The following is an 8,108-nucleotide window of genomic DNA, read 5'->3' as shown; positions in this document are numbered from 1 at the left end:
AAGCCTCTGGTGTTGATTTGAGTTTTCTTTGGCCCTCTTCCTCTTTAGCTTTCAAAGAAGTTGAAGCAGCCCTGTTTGCTTCTACCTCAATATAATTTGTTTGCATATCTTCAAGAGTTCTTGAAGTTCTCTCTCTCAGCATAAAATCAAAATCATCATCAAAGGCTTTAGAAAATCTAGACTTTGTTGCTACTATAGGGGGTTTAAGGGGGAATTTTATGATAAAGCTTATTGAATATTTTGATAAAGTCTGATACGAGTTCACCAAAATTTATTTTAATTTCATCAAAATCAGTAAGAAAGTAAAGAGGATCTTTCTTCACACCCAACTAGTTTTTAAATATAGTTATAAGTTCTTCCCAATTTCTAATGGTATTTATAGGTAACTGCATAAACCAAATTCTTACATTTCCTTCAAGTGATTGTACAAACAACCTCACGTAAACGTTTTCTCGTTCAATATTCATGTTCTTTGCAAAGTCTAAAAAGTCTTGAAGATGGTGTTCAGCAGAAGGACCGGTTTCTCCATTATACCTCGGAAGGTATTTCAAGTATCTAGCTGGGAATGCATCGAGATTAGGAGGTAGGACTAAAGCTGCATATCTAGCCTGTACAATAGGTTGGAAAGCCATAGTGGGAGGTGGTGTATGAGGTGTTTGTGTGGATGAAGAAGTTGAAGAAGATGAAGAAGAAGTTGAAGAAGGTGATTGAGGGGTTGAAGAACTAGTTGGAGGTGAAGAAGGAGGGGATGCCCTGAATGATTTCAAAAGAGTCTTAAGAAATAACTTCTGGACCTGTGGATGAATACCTTCCTTTGCTTCAAAGAGAGGATTTGAATACATAGAGAAGGTCTCTTCGGGCTATTCAGAAGTAGAAGCTTAAGGTTGTCCAAAAGTGGGATGAAACTAATAAGTGGTAGGGGATATGAAATATGTTGGTTTATATTATGGTAAATTAACACCCAATTCAGCCTCGGTTTTAGGTGATCCTAGTGGTAATGAGGGTTTTGGATGAGTTTCAAATGAATGAATGAGGAATTTTGATTTAAAATCAGCTCCCCTCCTTAAGAGTTCAACAACTCTAGGTGATACGTGGGAGTAATCTGGATTGGATGGAATGTTACTATAAGGATCAAATGATGGTAAATATTCAGGCTACAAGACTGAAGAAGAAGAAGAAGAAGAGGGTTGATGTCCCCTTTTAAAACTAGATTTTCTCATAATTTTTTCAGGGTCTGACAAAGGATCAACTAAGTTATGCTCTAAATGAGATCTGGTGTGCTTAAAAGGTGCCAGTTTAGGAGAGTTGAGTCACCAGGTGAAGTATTTTAACCTTTATAGCCCTTTAATCACCTTAAAGGAATAGAATACATATTGTTGCCCCAGGAAAACTTAACAAAATTTGAGTCCTTGACAACGACACCAATTTGATGTTATACCTCTGAGATAATAATGGTCAGCTATTATGCCAGAGCATCTAAGATAAATGTTTTGGGGATTTTTTTTTAATTTGAGAGACCAGTGAATGAAACAGATCTAGAACTAATATGACTAACCCTTTGAATAATATCAATATCTTAGCAAAGGGCTGCTATAAAATTTTACACAGTGAAAAAGCTTGAATAGTGGTGAGAAGAAAACAAAAAATAATACGATTATCACAATTCTGAGATAGATAATTACATAATCATAAGTATGAAAACCTCTGACTGATGCTAAGAAGGTTCAAGAGAATATGCTTATGCTTACAACAAGATGCTAATGATTTATTGATTCAGAGGGAATTAATTAAATAGACGTTTCATTAATCCATTCTCTTAACTGATTATCACTTCAGAAAGCTTATAGGAATATATTGAAATACAATTACGCCTACCTAATTATCTCTACAAGACATAAATATATGAAGAAAAACATAATGAGTAATACTGGAAAAACTTCCACGAAACATAAACTGTGCAAAACATAATTCTAAATCCTTTGCTTTGTATTAAGGTTCTAGATAAGTCAAGTACATCAAATGTCTAGAAATGCTTCATCAAGGGTGAAACCCCTGATAACTCATGAAGAGAGTTATTTATACAACAGTAGGATGGAAAATATCCTAAACTGCTTTTACAAAAATAGATTATTTACACAATCAATGATAAAACTGTCTAATGATATGGTACTGCTTTGGTGTTGTGTTGTTTGATGACTATCACTGAAAAAGTTGAAAAGTGGTTGAAGATAGCTGACTGTTCCATCAAAAGTTGAATGCTGTTCAATTATCCTTAATCAAGTAAATATGTTAATTCTTCCCAGCGTTTCTTATCTGGCATAGAAATCTATGTTACCCTCCTGTATATTTCATCCAAGATGAAGAAAGAATCCCTCAGATTTTTTACGATGAGAGTTGTTATTAGAACTATTTATCCAAGCTCTGGTCTTCGGTTGATTACCTGCAAAACACAACAATAATTGAGAAAACACAGGTTCGACAGGAAAGGCGATCGATGGCTTTGTTTGCATAGGGATGCTTGAGGAAGGGGTTGTGGCAGCATTTTGAACATAATTGGAGGTCAAATGGCATCGCAAAGGTTCAGGGTAGCACTGAAGGGTTTTAATGGTTTTAACTGTGAAATGGGTGAAAGGCATGAAAATGAAGGTTTTCGGGGTTTGAAGCTTAACAGGAACTTTTTTGAATATGGCGTGAATATTTGAATAATCGACAGTTTATCTGGTTGGCAAGGAGGCAGTATTAAGGGTCATCGCACCGCTTATGAGGCGAAGGTGGTTTTGAGGAGGTCTCACCCGATATACCCTAGTGCATGACACAGCCTCAAGGGGGTCAGGGAAAACCACTTTATCAGATGGGTATTGTTCGGCCATTGGGCGTGGCCGATATGGATGTGGATCATCGGATTAGACAGAAATTGATCTAACGGTAGTCGGGCGAGAGAAGCAAGCGGTAGATAAAGCATGGGCTTAGGGATGGGCCTAGTACTTTAAGCCTTTGTGGTATGGGTTTATTTAATGGTTAATGATGAGTTAACAATGATCGGGCAGAGCTTAATGAAGTGATGTGGAGCGGTAGTAAATGGATGATTTAATGAATGAAGTGATATCATATCACAAATGGAATTTTCTTCCAGCCAATGGTTCATTCACTTAAGAATGATACGATGTGATATGATCATACGATCAAGAATCAACAGTCATCCAATGGTTGACAACGTTATCGCACATTGCTCTTTCTTCCGCCCAATGGTTCATTCACTTATGAATGATGCGATGCGGTACTTTAGGAAATAACCATTTCATCATTTCAAACCTTCAATTTCTATCTACCCTTCTATTCCTAAAATTTTTACTTATCCTTCCAGAGTGCATTTGAAATATCAACCCAATATTTTATTTTTATGAACAATCTATCTCTATACCTTATTTCTTCCATTGACTCAGATTAAACTATTGAGCCAATTTATTTTCTACCTATGAGAACAAATTTAAAAGAAATCCAATTATGATGAAACTGTATTATTGGATAAAATAAGCTAGTGTGGCATCTAAACAAACTGCACACAACAATTATTTTTCAATACTGAAATTAGGACAAAGTAGTGGCATTTAGATTTGCAACACTTTCAGAGTTTATTTCTTTTTCTTTTCTGTATAACCTTACATTTTATTTTTCCTTTATTTTTTAGGACATCTACCCTAATATTTTCTTTCATATGGACATATTTGTCAAAATATTTTCCTAACATTTTTTTATTAAATATTCTTCTTTTTGTCCATATCCTATCTTAACATTTTGTAAATACATTTTCATTTTTTGTCTAATTTATTCTAACTTATCAAAACCAAAAAATGATACAACAGAAATCATGATGAGATTGCATGAGACACCTATCTGGGATGCTTCTTTGGGAGTTCAACAGATTCATGCAGAGTTGTAGAACCTCTATTTGGAGTTGTAGAGCTTGAAAAAGGAAAGAGGGGCTCGACCAGAGGTATGCGAAGAATTTTGGTGTCTCAAGTGTAAAATCCAGGGGCATGATAAAGATCACGACTCTGTATTCACAAATTACATCACCTGAGGGGGGCCAATGCCCCTAAGGTAGGAAGCTCCTATAGGATCAAGTGCGGGGCCCATGCTTTGGTGCACTATCTTCCAGGTGGTGGAAAAACATGTAACAAATAATTTCCATTTACTGCAAAAGTTTGTACAGATGCCACAATAATTGTTCTACAATTTCTGCAAATTGGTGGGCCATGATGAGTGCCATTGTTGAAACTATGAATTGATGATGGAGATGACGCCTACGTATCGAATGAAAGTAGAAACTTGGCCTCTGGATAAGGGCACTAGGGGAATGTGTAGAGGATATCAGGGGTGAGGACGAGGCTGAGGAGGAGGATGACCTAGAAGGAGTCGTGGGAAGGTTATTTGTTATAATTGCAAAATGCCAAGACACTATGCATGGGAGTGTATGAATCAGACTCACCCGTCATGTCAATACTGCACTCAGTTTGAGCACACAATCGGAAAATGTGTTGTATTGATGGCCAAGATGCAAGAGAAGAAGATGCAACCTCAGCATCCTACCTAGAACTTATAAATGATGAAGGCCAAGCCCTACGAAGATGACCCGAATGTGAATATCATGCTGCGAAGTGGGATCATGATTGGTGATGATAAAGGAAAATAGCCTGAAGAAGGTGGATGGGCCCGCAAGGATCTAAAAAATGAGGTTGGGTTTGATCTGGAGCATGAAAAGATAACATTCCTGGAAGTAAGAAAAGCTTCGCTGCCTCTACCTCAAGAAGTCAGAACAAACTGCCAGACACCAGCACGCCTACAAAGGTTGACCCCTCTTTGCTTACCACCTTCTTGGAGACTTGTATGAAATTATTGTGCGATAGAAAGGTTGTGAAAGGGATACAAGAATTGATAAACAAGTTTGATGGTAAGGAAATTGCTCCTAAAGGGCATTGCGCAGTCAGAAATATCGGCAAACATAATACAGGAACATGATGCAAGATGAGGCTCACCACACAAATAGGAGATTATGAGATGGACTAGGTTATTTTGGATCTGGGATCTGATGTGAATGTTTTGCCTAAACAAACATGGGAAATAATGGGGAGACAGATGTTTTGGTGGTCTCCAATTCAACTGAGGATGGCAAACCAGCAAAATATTATCCCTATGGGATGATTGCAAGGAGTTACGTAGATATAGAAGGTGCAAGCACGTTAGCTGATTTTGAAGTGATAGAGATTGTTGATGATAGAAATCCATACCCCGCACTCCTAGGAATTGATTGGGCTATCGACATGAATGGGCTCATCAATTTGAAGAAGCGGACAACACTGTTTGAAAAGAAATCACTCCACGTTGTAGTACCATTGGACCCTACAAAAGGACTGCGTTATACTGAACCGGTCCGTGACTATGAGGAAAGTGATGATGATTTGGATCAAATATATAAAATAATAGCGCGAGACCAAGACTGGGTTAATCTAACATTTGATGGACAAATTTCATGGGACCGCAAAAGTTCTTGTTCCTCGGATTCAAATGAAGAGTTGGAACATTGGCAAAACATGTTGCATGAAGTATCCACACTACACTGTAACATGATGAACAAATTGTTATGCTATGTGTCATCGAAGGTAAGAAATTTACCTTATTACAACGGATTAACTGACGTAGGTAAATTTTTGGATGCTTTTGAAAGAGAAGTTCCAAAGGATTGCTACTTTCAGGCAATCAATCTAGCACTGCACACTACACCTGCTCGGTGGTGGGGTACACACAAAGATAGCTTTGAGGAGTGGTGCAATTACAAAAGGATGATGAGGATGCGATTTGGTCGCCCTAAAGTACGGTTAACCGAGAAATATGATGGGAAGAATGATCTGCTCTATCACTTGGAAAAATGGACTAAAGTGTATGGAATGGAGCCGCAGCCAGAATGGGTGCATTTATTCTGTCACACTCTGGATATAATCCCTATGAATTGGTATTTGGAAACAGAGCTCCACCATGGCACCACTGAGTGTGATATCTTAAGATAAGGGTTCATGAGGAAATTTAGCTTTGAGGACGAGTTCAAAAGCATTGATGAGGTGTTGCAGGAGGTTAAGGTAGTGATCTTTTGAATTCTATAGGATGCTTTGGAATTAGTTCAACCGGATTGGGGCACCCAGCTGTTGGGTTGTGTTATATTCTTTCCATGACTAGCCCACATAGTTAATGGCGGGGTTAGAAGGTGGGTGGAGCTCCCCCTTTTTTGAGTCGATTGCATAGCGGGGGGAGTCACAGGGGCTTTGAGGGGTGCAGGTAACCCCACTCTATGGGGTCCAGGGTAGTGCCCCGGAAAATTCTGTTTTTGGACCCTATATTAGGTTGGGCAAACCTATGTATGGTTTTGTGCATGTTTTTCACACATGGTTTTGGATGTGATGGTTTTCAGTCCATGGTTTTGGACGCGATGGTTTTCGGTGCATGGTATTGTATGCTTTGGCATGTATAAATATGTATTGTAACATTGAAAGGAACATAATGAAAAATCAATCTCGTAGTCCCGGTTTTGGGATCCAGGGGAAAATATCTATGTATATGTGTTTTATGTGTTATGCTCTCACATTGTTTATTTTTTGTGTTTTAGAATTCGTATGCAGGTAATTTTTGTATGGGGTTAAAACCCACACCAAATGTGCCATGCACTGGAATGTTATAATATGACTGCTGAAGTGAAGGATGAGGGTCCAAGGAATATCAATATCCTAGAAGTGGAAGGCCAATGTGAGGTTGAAGGTCTATAGATAGAGAACTCAGATATGACCGTGCGACTGAAGACTAAGCAGGTAAACATTGGTACTGAAGTGGAGCCTAAATTTGCAAAGATCGAAGATTATTGGGATCTTGCCACATAAGATAAAGTTGTTGAGTTACTCCAGGAGTACCAGAATATTTTTCCTACAAAATTTTCAGACTTGAAAGGCATCATAGGCGATTTGGGAGTGATGAAAATAACTTTGAAACTAGATGTGAAGCCTGTTAAGAAAAGGCCATATCTCCTTAATCCCAAATATAAGGAAAAAGTCTGCTTGGAATTGGACAAGATGCTTGAGGCAGGTATTATTGAACTAGTGGAGGAATTTGATTGGGTGAGCCCCATGGTAGTTCAAGAAAAGAAGCAGAAGGGAGAGATAAGGATTTGTATAGACCTAAGAAAGCTTAACAATGCCTACATTCATGATCCTTTCCCAACACCGTTTACTAATGAGATACTGGACAATGTTGGAGGAAAGGAGGCCTACTCATTTACTGATGCATTCTCTAGATACCATCAGATCAACATTTTTCCAGAAGACAGGAGTAAAAAAACCTTCACGATGGAAATGGGGTGTTTTCAGTACACAGTGATTCCATTCAGACTCAAGAATGTGTCGATAATATTCTCTCTCGTAGTCATCGCGTCGTTCAAATAATTTATTCAAAAATTATTGGAGGTTTATTTTGATGATTGGACAGTGTTTGGGCTAGTAAAGCACCATGTAGCCAGTCTGCGCTTAATGTTGGATACGTTCAAAAGGTATCAGATCGTGCTGAACCTTAAGAAGTGTTTTTTTTGTGACCCCGTTGGGATTTTTCTTGGTCATGTGGTATGAAATAAAGGACTGATGGTGGGCCCTACCAAGATCACAGTAATAATCAATTTGGAAGCCCCACGGAGTGTTAAATAGTTATGTGCAATGCTGGGCCATATTGGGTACTATCAAAAGTTCGTCAAGGCTTATGCTCATATTACCACGCCCATGGAAACGTTGTTAAAGAAGGACACTACATTCTACTGGGATGAAGAATGTCAATGCAGTTTGGATGTCTTGAAGGAAAAGATGGTCACCACTCTAATATTGGTCTTCCCAGATTGGAAGAAGGAATTCCATGTGCACGTTTGATGCCTTGTGTATTGCATTGGGAGCAGTGTTGACATAGGCTGGCGAATGAGAGATGGATCACCCTATAGAATTTGTAAGCAGAAAGTTGTCAAAGGCTGAAAAGAATTATTCGACAACAGAGCACGAAGGATTGGCTATGGTGTACATGCTCCA

The sequence above is a fragment of the Pinus tabuliformis genome, chromosome 2_2, assembly GCF_031772625.1.
Source record: "Pinus tabuliformis cultivar Carrire ecotype Pingquan chromosome 2_2, CPIR1, whole genome shotgun sequence".
Taxonomy (NCBI): Eukaryota; Viridiplantae; Streptophyta; class Pinopsida; order Pinales; family Pinaceae; genus Pinus; species Pinus tabuliformis.
Note: the sequence above shows the minus strand (reverse complement) of the source record.